The sequence below is a fragment of the Echeneis naucrates genome, chromosome 13 (genome assembly GCF_900963305.1).
Source record: "Echeneis naucrates chromosome 13, fEcheNa1.1, whole genome shotgun sequence".
Lineage (NCBI taxonomy): Eukaryota > Metazoa > Chordata > Actinopteri > Carangiformes > Echeneidae > Echeneis > Echeneis naucrates.
Window position 1 is genome coordinate 72,160 of NC_042523.1, and position 13,397 is coordinate 85,556.

The window sequence follows — 13,397 nt, forward strand, 5'->3', positions numbered from 1 at the left end:
ATACACCCAGCAGGTATAATAGATGAAAAACATTTTGATTGCTTTATCTTCAAGGTCTTGATGATACTGAGTGAATGCAAAATTCATTTGGATCAAAACTTTAGGAAGAGTTTTTTAAAGAACAAGGAGTGGAAATTCAGGTGAAAAACTTCAGCTGAAAAAAGCTGACTTCCTGTTTAAGTTAGGGTATGGGTCCTTGAGACTTTTTGGTGCATCTTGCAATTAACATATGCAGTGGTGCACGGTAACAGTAAATGTCTTTAATTACTGTACTTAAATACAGTATATGTGTTAGGGCTGGGCTTATGAACCCAAAAGCAGTACACAGAGGCAAGAGACTGATGGCTGAGTTGAAAAGGGTTTTATTTAGGAGGCAGGGGCTGGGAGGTTTGGGCCAGGTACCAGAAGTGGAAATGGGAGCCAGGTGGAGGGACTGACCATGCAGGTAAAGCGGGAAGGCAGAAGGCAGGGACTGAAGACAGGCGATGGCAGAGCTGTAGAAACACAGGAACAGGTATTAGTTGTTCTGCCAAAACTAAATCTGGATTTAGTTGAGGCTTGAAGCGTGACTGACTGAGTGAACAGAGTCTACGATCTGGCAGGGCTGTGTATAAGTAGAGGTCTTGATTATGGAACGGGTTGCAGCTGGTAGAACTCGGCTCTGACTCCAGCATACCTGTCTCCACTCCTGCCATCAGGAAAGAATGACACACACACCCCAGGTTTGTCAGCTGTACATGATGTAAATCTCCAATTTACATCCAAATGATGGCCTGGGATCTGATGCCTGGAGGATATTAGAGTTCAGTTAATTCAGTGTCATCTTCAAGAAACCAGTTTGAGATAAGTTTTTTGTGTTTTGTGACATTAGAAGATGTTTTACTTTCATAAAGGGAATAATATCAACATTCAAACTGTACAAGTTCTTGTGCGATCAATAAATGTTTTGTTATTTGAGTTCCTTTTGCCTTTCTATCATTGATAGGCTGCCACATTAGACTGCATTGTTGCATGTTTTAGCTACAGGTGTTTGTAAGATTCACATGTATAAACCAACAGTGTAGTCACAGATCCCTCTGACATATTCTCCCTCCTCTTGGGATCCATAGTTGTATCTTGAGTATATTACACTGCCCTCAGGGGTTGCTATTTCAGATTTGAGTTGACATTGTGCCAGAGTTCTGTATTGATGAATCACCCCTTGTCCTTGATGAATCAATTTTCAATAAAAATCTTTAGTGTAGGGGCGTTGTAGTGTAGGGTGGGAATGATAGCAGGAGAGGGGGATATTCAAACAGGTGTAGGCAGGAACATGATGCTACATAAAGTTCATGGAGATGAGCTGTAGTACAGAATTCATGAGGATATGGGAGCAGCAGGTGTTGCAGGAACATGGGATGGTGATGAGTCACCACCTGCAGAGAGAGAGAGGAGAGGAACTGGGGGATACAGAGACTTCGGGAAAACATGGTTAGTAAATGCAGTACACATGCTTACAACTGGGAGAGACAGTGATTTTTAAGAAGCATGGTTATTTTCAGCGCATGCATGGGGGAGGGAGAGAGATGCTCAGTCCTTCCCTCAGTAGCCTAGGCCTATAGCAACGTAGCTAAAGAGTAGAGGACTTTAACTTTAACTAGAGGATCTGCCTCCAGATTTACTTTTGAGACTCAAGGAACCACAAGTAAACCTCCATCTAGAGAGCGGAGTGGCCTGCTAGGACAGTAAGGAACTATGAGCTCTCTGAGATATGATGGAGCTTGGCCATTAAGAGCTTTATATGTTAAAAGAAGGATTTTAAATTCTACTCTATATTTTACTGGCAGCCAATGAAGAGCAGCTAACACAGGAGAGATGTGATCTCTTTTCCTAGTTCCTGTTAATATTCGTGCAGCAGCATTCTGAATTAACTGAAGGCCTTTTAGAGATTTGTTTGGACATCCAGATAGTAATGAGTTACAGTAGTCCAGCTACAAATGCATGGACTAGTTTTTTGCATCATCCTGAGAGAGGATGTTTCTGATTTTCCTAATGCTTCTCAGGTGGAAGAAAGCTGCCCTACTGACTTGTTTTATGTGACGGACAAAGGACATGTCCTGGTCAAAGGTTACTCCAAGGTTTCTTACAGTGGAGCTGGAAGCCCAAGTGATGCCGTCTAGACTGATTAGATAGTTTTTCTCTGAGGTGCTTAGGGCCGAGTACAATAACTTCAGTTTTGTCAGAGTTAAGGAGTAAAAAATTGAGGCTTGGTGAGATTCTTCAGACTTACTTCCGACTTACTTGAACTGCAATTTCTTTCTAATTTCCTTGACGTCTGCTTTAAGGCTCGAATTTGGGAATTATACTACGAGCCAGCCTCCTCTGTTTTATTACTTTCTTTTTGAGAGGGGCGGCATCATCAACATTTGAACACAGTGTGGCCATAGTGCTAATCACAAAGTTATCAACCTGTGTATGGGAGAAATCCTCATTTGAATTTAGATATGGCATGATGTGCAGCCAATTAAAGTAAACTCAAATGTAATTAGGTAATGGTCAATCAGAAGAGAGTTTTGAGGAAAAATTAACTTGTCAATTTCAATGCCATATGTCAGAACAAGATCAGTGGGTTCAGTGGTTTGAGTTAGGGTTAGGGCCGAGATGTAACTTTGTAATGATTTGGTGCTATATAAATAAACCTGATTTGATTTAATGAGTTGCACTGTACTCTGCTGAACTTTCACAGTGATCTCAAGTTTGAGTAATACCTGGGAGCCACATCACAAAGAAATACAACAAACATCCGCCAGCACTTGAAAATTTTATTCTGATGCAAATCAAATCACAATGCGCTTCAGAAAAATTTTCCCCAAATCAGCGAGCCTCTGTTCAGATTTTTATTGAACATGAATCCTTTGGTATGTCTGAGGAGGTGGCACCAATGTGAAAAGAATGGCTGAAATAGTGTTTTGGAAATTTGCTGGAAATGTGGAGGATCTCGCAAAGATGCTTGACAAACCAGAAGGGTTAGTCAACTGAGGGGAATACATCGCCTGACCATAAGGAGTAGATCCAGAGGTCAGCTATAAGTGGTAAGCAACCAGCAGGGAGAGACAGTTCCTGTTTGCATAAGCTTTTAATGAACATCATGACATGAGGACAGAAAATTGAAGGAAAGAGTGTGCCAACAGTTTGAGTTGAAGTTCATTCTCACCAGGGAGGTCTGAATGGTGTGTGGTCTGTGTGGTGAAGTTGCAGATGGTCATGATATCCAGTGAAGGAAAATGCAACAGGTAGGTGGTATCATAAGTTTTGAAGCAATTCCAACTTGTTTGGTAGACTGAGAGAGAGCTCAGATTGAGGCTGTTCAGTGTAATTTTTTTGATTTGGCTTTTGAATGAGAGTGGAACTCGTTAACATTTTTTATTATTTCTCCATTGAAATATATATATATATTTGCTTACTGTTTTATTAGTATTTAGGGTGAGACGAGGGTACTGACGCCACTGTGTAACTTTTTCCATTGCCGTTGACAACTTAGCAGCCACTCTCAAGGTTTTTCCCAGTAGCGTACAGGACCGTATTGTCCACATACATCAAGGTCTCTGCTCCATCACACACAGATGGCAGGTCATTAATGTATGCGCTAAACAGCAGCAGTCCTAGGATGGAACCCTGCGGCACTCCCAACACACAGGCTTTGTTGACAGACAATGTTTTGTCATTTATTCGCACACACTGAGAGCAGCCGAGTAGGTAAGACTGGATCCAATTTAATACATTAACTGAAAGTTTAAATGATGACAGTTTTGAAAGGAGCACTGAATGATTGACCGTATCAAACGCCTTTCTTAGATCTAAAAATAAGGTACCCACCACCTCTCCTTTATCAAGGCTACTTTTAATGACTTCAAGGAGGTAGCAACATGCAGTTTTGGTAGAATAGTTCGCTCTAAAGCCAAACTGCATAGAATGCAGTAGGTTTTCTTTATTTGAATGAGCTACCAGTTGTTCAGCAACTGTCTTTTCAACAACTTTGGAGAAAGCTGGAACTATATTAATCGGTGTGTAGTTGCTCACTTCCTGTCTGTCACCCAATTCATGGACAGGAGTCACAATGGCATTGTTCAGTGTGCTAGGAAATATGTTTTCATTCAGTGATAAATTTATAATTCGTTAAGTGTTGATGTCAGATCCACACAGGCCTGCTCACAGTTTTTATTATTACCTATGCTCTCCCATTTAGTTTTCTTGACATTGTTCTCAAAATGCTCTATGTCTTTCTTTGGGATCAAAGAAATGTATTTCTTACCTGCCATTCTGTTTTGGTGTTTATATATCTCAACTTGGACAGCTGCCTTGCTACTAAAGTGAGATTATGGTCTGACATACCAGTTATTAAATTAAATGTTTTTGATATAAGATCAACTCTGTTTGTAAAAATTAGATCCAGCAATGTTTAGAGGATCTTGTTATTCTTGTGGGGTTTTTTATCATCTGAGCTTTGTCTTGTCTTTGTCTTCTCAGAAGGGGGAATGCCTGGAAGGAAAGTTTTTTTTAAAAGCAGCGTCACATGCACAACAGTAACTAATGCACCCCTTTCTTTTACATTTGATTGTAATTCAATGAGGGACACTTCAGTTTTGCTGTGTTTTAAGTACGACCCCAGCAGAGTCTGTTAGCCTGCATCTTTGGTCCAGGACAGCATTAGAAAACTCAGAAATGCCATCATCCCTGGCTGTTCCGCGGTTGATCAGGATTCATTGATAGTTGTTCAGTGAGGCTGAGCATGTTAACTCAGCCTCACAGGAACTGAGTCATTCCTTTCAGAGGAACCCTTACAGAAGTCCAAACCCTTGATCCTGACAGTTTGTTTTTTAAATTTTGCTCTTTGGTGACCTGCTATCTTCTTCATGGTTTAGTGATTATTTTTGTGTTTTTAAAAACTGTGTTTTAAGGATGGACCTGACCTGGAGGTGTCAGAGGCAGCGTCAAAATTAGCACCAGAATCTGTGTAAAACTGTGTGTCTGTGGGCGTTTCTACAGCTGACATTACTGCATGTGCACCATAGCTACCGTTCAAGATGTGGATGAAGATGAGCAAAAGATGAGCTTGAGGATGAAAATTAATTTGATGTGAGGACATGAACGAACACACACACACACACACACACACACACACACACACATACACGCACACACGCACACACTGTGGTCACATGCGTATATTTTTGTTTTAGCTCATTGTGTGTAATGATTGGTCGACTAATTAACTGTCATTTCTATAAATGAGACCTGATGAGTGACCCATTTCCCTCCACCTCTAACTGTTGGTGCCCCTCTCTCTGTGCTGGTAGGACATTGTCTTATTGTGTCCTGTTGTGCTGTCCTGTCTTTTGTTTACTCATGTTGGGTCCAGTTTTACTGTGTTGTGTGTAAACAGCACTAGCAGTGAGTTTCTTTCCTTCTTTCTCTCTGCAGGAGCTCTATGTGGATCAAGAGTTAAAGAGGAAGAGACGAGTGGTGAGTCACTGATGACATCTTCATTAACAACACACCCTCAACGTGGGTATGCACAGATATACACAGACACAGAAAGTTAGACAGACACACACACAAACAGACACTGAACATGGAGTGTATGGAGATATACAACACAATATCAATGGGTGTGCACAGACAGATACAACATGTGTGACCTGTGTATGTTCAACCAGTAACAAAGAGGCTGAAGGCTTGTTGGGTTGCAGCAATGTATTCTGGGAAAGAGCAGTAATGGCTCATTAGTCTTTTCTCACTGCAACCCAGCCAAGTGATGATGAATGCGCATTGTTGAGGGATCATTATTGCATCTGTGCATTTATTTGTGTGTGAGTGTGTGCGCATGTTTGTTTGTGTGCCAACCAAAACCTTGACACCCCCACCCACCCACTCAACTTTCCTCTGAAGGTGGGATTCAGGTGAACAACTCTGTGAATCTGGACTGTGTTTTCATTGTGTTCATGTTTAGTATTAACGTGTGTTAGATGTTGTGTGTTGGATCTAAGATGATCTGGTCCAAGCTGTCAGATGCAATCTGATCTGGTCACAGAGCATATGCAGATAGTGCCACGAGGTCAGAGATACAAGAAGTAGGACTGATCTGTGGGCAGAGAGAACAGGAAGTCCTGTGGTTCTATGACTCTGGGCCTTAAGTTAAATGTAAATTGATTTTAAATTACAAGCAAATGTACTTGAAAGTAGGTTGCTTTCAACTTTAAACAAGGTCCCTTATTCATATCAATCAATGGAAACCATTGTTGCCCAGAACTGCCTCTCTCCTGGAAAATAAGCCAAATTAACAATTAATGAGGTAAAACAACAATTCCTGTAAGAATTGGTGCCCAACATTCCATAGGGCAGAGTAGGGAGAAAATGAGAGCAGTGAGAGGGGACATTCAATACAGGTGCAGGCAGGAACATATGATGCTATGGAATTGATGTCCTTACCACCCTAAAACAGAAACAGTCTCATCACACAGTACATAAGACCCCCTGGACTGTAATGTTAGTTGTAATGTTATCCTTCTGAAAGCATCATATGTTTCTGGTTTGAGTTTTTTCTGTTGTGTATTTAAAGTGAGTTACATCTTGATACTGCTCTTACAAATTCCAACATCACAGACACTTGCTAACAAGAAGGCACTTGTTATTACTGCCTGCAACAGCAGGCCATTGTCTGAGGCCATAGCTGTTGGTAACAGTAATGCTAACTTTATCAACAATGTTAGTATTTACGTTATTGCTCAATTTATGGCTGATGTTACTGGCAGAAAATCCACTACAATACAATTAATTACAATACAAATTACAATACAATCAATCCAATTTTACCACCAGCAGCAAAGCAGTTTGCTTGACACACAGAAAAACAAAGAGATCAGTGATAGACTGTGGTGCTCCGATGACAATGAGTTTACTATCAAAAATGAAGACAAAAAGTACGAGATTTATAGTTTTGTATGAATTTTCCTTTCAGCGAACTGCTATGATACACCCCTTACCCACTTACATCACCTTAAAAATAAAGACTAAGTCCCACGCTTACCACCTGGGGATGTTGAAGAAGGTGGGTAATGGATATTATATTCAATAAAATAATAAAAATAAATAAATAAAGAATTAAATTAATAAACTTAAATGCAGCGCCTACATTATTGGAAAAGTCAAGCTAACGCTCCTGCTAACATTAAGGCCAACATGAAGGCTAATGTTAATGCTAACAATGAGTGTTAGCATTATTAAATGGTAATGTAATTTACCTCTGCTGTTGCTCCTTATCCAAAGTACTGACATTTAGCATGTGATGTGTCACACTTTGATCCTTTCCCCACCTTCAAAGCAAAAGATCCTATTTCTCATTGGAGGTAAATTGTAATCGCCCTCCTTTCACGTCTTTAATGTTGTCCTTCCATACCAGAAATATCTTTCAAAACATAAAAACTGCTATCACCTATTGAACAGAGAGATTTGTAAACAGACAAGGAAAGGCACATATATTGCTTCTATATCACAAGTCTGGAAGAACAAAGAACGAAATGGATTGCAGCCATCAATAAAAAGAATTGGAAACCATCTACGTATACAAGACTATGCATTGTACATTTTGTACAAGGTAAGTTTCTGTTCTCAAGTGTTATCAATTATAAAGTTTGAAATGTCAGATACCTGCAAATCTTTACTGAAGGGTAAAACTCAGCATATTCCATAGCATAGTCTCGGTGACAACCAGAGCATTTCAAATGCTAATGCTAGCAAACACCTTCAAATTCAGGACAAATCACAGATTTATACTGTTTGAGGTGATCCCATTATGAGGAAGAATATAATTAATGTCTGCATTACCATCATCCTGTTTCACACATTTGTTGCTGTTTGAATAAGTCACCAAGTCTACCACAAAATGAAAAAATAATGGAAAAAAAAGGAAAATTATGACATTACTCTTTTACCAGTGTAATAGTAATCTGATTTTGAAATCAATCTGTGAATTTCTTCATGCTCTCCAATACGTATTTCTGTCAGACAGTAAGCAAAATTCCCTACATGACTTCCTAAAACAATCAGTAAAAGGAAGGATATCAGTCCATATAGTGTCACACAGAAATACAGTGAGCAGCACAGCACCTTGTCAACATCACAAGCGAGTACAGTATAGCCATTTTTCCAGAAAGCAGCACAATACTGTATTTGGTTTTTTCAGTCTCAGGTAAAGGCATCTTGCTCTGTCTTCTTGATCTTGGATTTTATTATTTAGCATCTTCCAGCTGTCCAACTTTTTGTTGCAGGGCTATCGCATCCTCTTCAGTTTGAAAAATTCTCTACTTAGCCTCTCCCAATCGTTTGTTTTTCATGTTTTGTTGCCGTTTATTGCTTCCATAATGTTAGCAGATTAGTTGTTTATATCTTAGTGCATGAATGGCCCCCGTAACATCTCCATTTGGGGCACACAAGAGCCAGCTTCTTGTTTGTTAGCATCAGTAGCAGCGTTAGCATCACGTGCTGCCCCTTTAGCACGTGTGGTCACCCAGCTTTTTTCCACAGCTAACTTTGACTTTATCTAGAAAATACAAACAAAGAAAAAACTCAAAGGCTTATACCAATATCCTTGGTGGTTGGTAAATTTTTAGAAGAATTTTCAGAAAGCTAATAAGGAACCAAGTTTAATGTAACCTGTCAGTGCCATTGGATAACATCCCTCCCTGTAATAATGTGGTTAACCTGTTCATATGTTGGCCTAGGCTGGTCTATATAGGCTAGTCTATTAATGGGTTAGCCTAATAATAGGTTAGCCTGTTAGCCAGGCAACATTTCAACAGAGCCTCTAAAAATTCACAAGTTAACAGTAGAGGCCTGACTTTCCACTTCTTCAGTAGCTGGCTTTTGAGACAGTCATCTTCAGTTTCTACTTATTCTCCTTAATAGGCTATATGCACTGTAGGAGTTTAGTGTAACAGCTTCAGCTGAATTAATGAAACACACAGTCAATGGAAGAGCTGTAATAACTAAGTTTGTCACTTGTCTCTTGAAATGTCCCATTTTTTACACTTAAATATTTGGTCCCATTTTGAACCAAGGATGCGGTTGGTCCTTTATTCTGATTTGCCTTAAACATGCCATCATTCCAGCTCCACCCCCTTAGAACTAGTTCTGTCCTACCCAAAGAGTTCATTGGTTTGGTCACCAGGCAAGAGGAGTGATACCTCACCAGTGATAGGATGATAGGGCGTGTGGTGTCCTTCATTTTTCTGCATTGAAGGTTCCCACCCTAATTACCACAGCAACTCTAACAGCAACAGAAGTAAGTAATTGTTTAAGTTCAAGTTGATTGATAGAGCACATTTAAAACAACAGCAGTCGACCAATGTGCTGTACACAGGTTAAAACATAGTAAAACAATAAATAGATACAAGTAAAGAGAGTGACATACAGAACATTACAACAAACATAGTGAGTGCTCAGACTGGATTAAAGTCCAGGGAGAAAAAGTGAGTTTGGAGCGAGAGACTATTGCAAAGTCTGGGGACAGCCAACACAAAGGCCCTCTGGACTTTAGCCTTGTTTTTGGCACCACCAACAGCAGTTGGTCAGGGGATATTAAGGCTTTGGTTGGGGTTTGGCAATGGAGAAGCTCAGAAATATAAAAAGGGGCGACTCTGTTTACTATTCAGTAAATAAAAAGAAGTTTAAAATCTATACGAAAGCGGACTGGGAGCCAGTGGAGAGAAGCCAGGACTGGTGTGATGTGGTCACACTTTTTATTGCTGGTGAGGAGATGAGCTGTGATGTTTTGGACAAGGTGTAGGTGGCTAAGAGTGGACTGGTCTAAGCCAGTTATACAAAGAGTTTCTGTAATGAAGTCTGGAAGTGATGAAGGCATGGCTCATCCTCTCTAGGTCTGTGATGGCGAGATTGGGTTTGATCTTAGTGAGGAGAAGTAGTTGAAAGAAGCTTGTTATTAGAATAGCACTGATCTGTTTGTCAAATTTAAAGTGACTATCAAATATTGGCCCGAGATTTTTGACAGAGCAGCAGATCCCATTACGGTAGGGGACCCAGGGTATCAATGGAGGAGGTTGAAGAAGTGTGTCCTCTGAATGGGATAATCTCTAACGAGTCTTGGACTCGTTAAAGACTCAAAGTTGGCTGATACGTTTGACTTTGTTTTATATATAACTTCAAACTTGGGTGAATGAAAGGCTTACCTTCAAATCAAATTCGGATTCAAATCAAAAACATGCCCTCACTATATAGGCTGCATATTCGATTCGATATTCGATTCGAAATTCGAATTGGACCAAATTCGCCCGTGGGTCGGCCCCCAAATGAAAGTAGTCAAAATGAAATTTTATGGAGTCTTGAATTTGGTGGCGTTCTGGGGAAGTTCTGAAGACGAGAGCTTCCCCAGGAGACCTGACGAAGCAATAACAGCAACAACAGAAAAAGAAACTCAGAAGTCAGAATTTAGCAGCTAAACTACACGGACTTGGTTCCAACTTGCAACCGAACAAGTTTGGCTACACGGCACTCAGCCTCCAGCGTTTTGAGTTGCTGTGTTAACCAGGGCCACTTGTGCTGTGTGCACGGTGCCAGTCTGTTTTTATCAGAAAAGAGAAGAATAATTCGGACATTAACTTAATAACCAAGCCAATCGTACAAAACACAACACTGCTGCTCCTGAAGAGGGATGAGCCAGACTGACAGCCACTTCAGCCGAGGACCAGTATAGTTTGGTAGGCCACAATGAAGGACCTCAACGTGGCTGCTCTCGTCGGACATCTCCTCTGCCCTTTTCGTGGCCAGCTGCCATCTAAAGTAGGGTTGCCTTTATCTGCTCTCCCAGCTGGCTGTTCTGAGTGGTGCTAGGCATGGCTATTAGACAATGCTGACCCAAATTTTAGTTCTAAATGCTCTCCTTCGTCAGATAAATCCGCCCTGTTTTTGATAAACAACCTTCCGTTCATTTGCCCAAGTTCCCAGATTAGTCATCAGCTGCTGAATCATTATTATCGCATTATGTTATGCCATTTACATATTCAAGCTCACCTGTTTCACTTAGTTTATGCTTTGATCTGCACCTCTAAAAATGAGCATGTTTTGATTTACCCCTTTTTAATTAAGCCATTGTTACACTCCTTCCTTAATTAATTTTTCTGAGGTCAATCCACAGTAAAGAAAATCCTTTCCAGATTGAAACTTGATAAGAGGCAATAATATACACAATCCTAGGCACAACAAAATACAGTCACAGCAAAAACAATTGAACTAACAGTAGTAAAAGCAACAGTAACTGTAACAGGGCTGGAAATTATATTATCCTCAAGCCCTGGACACTGTCTCTCCTATCACCATGGAGGCTACCACCGTGGACAGACAACAGCTACGCAGCGTAAGTAATCATATACAGCCTTTTGAGCTTACAGATCCTGGAGGTCATTCTGAGTCCAGCAACTTCCACCTGTTGAGTGGTGTTGCATTTGTCATGTAAATGTTTTCTTCAACATGGCCCTCAAGGAATGAGGGAAACAAAAGGAGAATTAAGACATAAATAAGTGATCATGACTAAAATAAATAAAATGTATTTTTTACTTTTTGTACTACTACTACTTCATGTACTACTTTTTGTACTTCTATTTTCTATTCATTGATAAAAATGACAGAGTTGAAAAGAAAGCCAATGAAAGCATTTTTTTCATTTTGGTCAGTCAGAGCGAATATTTTTGCATATGGGAAAATCAGTGTTGGGTACTCTCCACAAAAACGTCTTTGTGTCCATTGATAGCAAAGCTTAAAAGTTTTTTTCATTATATTTAATATCATGTGCCTGGTACACTAATGGCAGAGTGGACAAGCATGCACCCCAGATACTTATTCAGTTCTAGCCAATGCCATTGGCCACATGTCATTCCCCGCTAATGAAACCATTAAAATAATAAATAAATAAAACTATCCCCTCCCCCCACCAAGAAAAAAATAATAATAAAAACACCTGTGTCTGTATTACATCTTACTAGAGACCCACAGGTTAGAAGCTAACGTTATGCGTCCCAAGGCTAGTACCACAGTAACAAATGATTTGGGTTTGATGCCTTACAGCTTCCTGAAAAACGCAGATGAAATGTCCGGAGAAATGAAACACGAACCATGCATTTCTCTTCCCAAGTTTTCCCTCAGTTTATTAGTTTAATCAAAAACATAAAATATGCATCCCTGAACTTTCCCTAGTGGAATAGACCCCTTCAACTGCAACGTAACTGCACTCTCCCAAAGTCTATGGGAAAACGTCACTTTGTGTAAGATCTAACAGGACAGCTAAATGCCTAAGGGCCATTCCATTGGTCTAATTTAAGTAAACACACAATAAATAATAAAGCTGTGTGGTGTTTTGGTTGCTATTCTGTCAAGTTTCTCTTAAAAATATAACCAAATTTATGACTTTCCTGCATTCTGACTGGGCAAAGCCATTGTCAATCAACATTCCATCCAATCTGAATTTTGATGTGCAATAGCCTACTTGCTAAAGAGAACAGTCAGCTTCTTTATGACAGCAGATGTTTTCATATAACCGTGATCATGGACAAGGAGTTGGAGCAAAGAGGATTAAGCTAAATAGGCTAAAATAACAGATGATGCTATGCTATGTTGAACATTGAAAGAGAAAGTAAAATTTGCGTTAAATGCTAACTTGTTAGCATCGTCTACCCAATTTTTTAATGAAGCTAGGTCAGCAATACTATTGCCGTTGGCTAAAAGTAATTTCTTGAGGTATTCCTCGTGGTCCTTAATGGACAACAAAAGCGCATATTGTGAATAATCCAAATAATTTGGCGGAGGATCGTCAATATCCATGGTCTCTTCTATGCTCTGCTCTAACATTTTCTGGCCCCAAGCTGTGCACACATTCTTGCTAGGCTCAGAGTGTTTGTATACAATGAAGGTGCAGGAGAATCAAACACCAAAAAACAGTCTGGTCATACAATGGGAGCAAACAACTGGGAACGCGAGAGAGCTTAGCACACAGGAGGTAACAAAGACAATCTGGCAGAGACATGGGGAATGAGGCGGGGTTTTAAATATACAGGAACTAACACAGGTGAAACACATTAGGAGTCAACTTATGGCGGGAAAAAGAACAAAGAGGGGAAGTAAAAAGCAAACAACATGGAACACAAGATTTTCAAAATAAAACAGGAAGTGTACAAGACAACGAAAAAACAGAGTCTGACAGAAGGGAATAGTGTCTCTTGGTTAAAATGTCCATTATTTTGGTTCAATGTCCTTTCTTTAAATGTGCAATGTTATGATTTCTCTTTCTAACTCTTTCATACACTTTGTCAGTTTCAAAACACTTTAAACCAAATGAACATCATTTGTTCAAG

The 13,397-nt window shown here is 39.9% G+C and overlaps 1 protein-coding gene across 1 annotated transcript in view; it reads left to right on the forward strand.

The window, feature by feature from the left end:
• Positions 1–13,397, forward strand: part of LOC115052843 (sodium/calcium exchanger 2-like) — a 70,930-nt gene that overhangs the window by 28,506 nt on the left and 29,027 nt on the right. Inside the window, exon 2 of the mRNA XM_029517238.1 lies at positions 5,461–5,502. The gene's annotated coding sequence lies outside the window, so the exon portion shown is untranslated. The remainder of the gene's footprint in view (positions 1–5,460; positions 5,503–13,397) is intronic.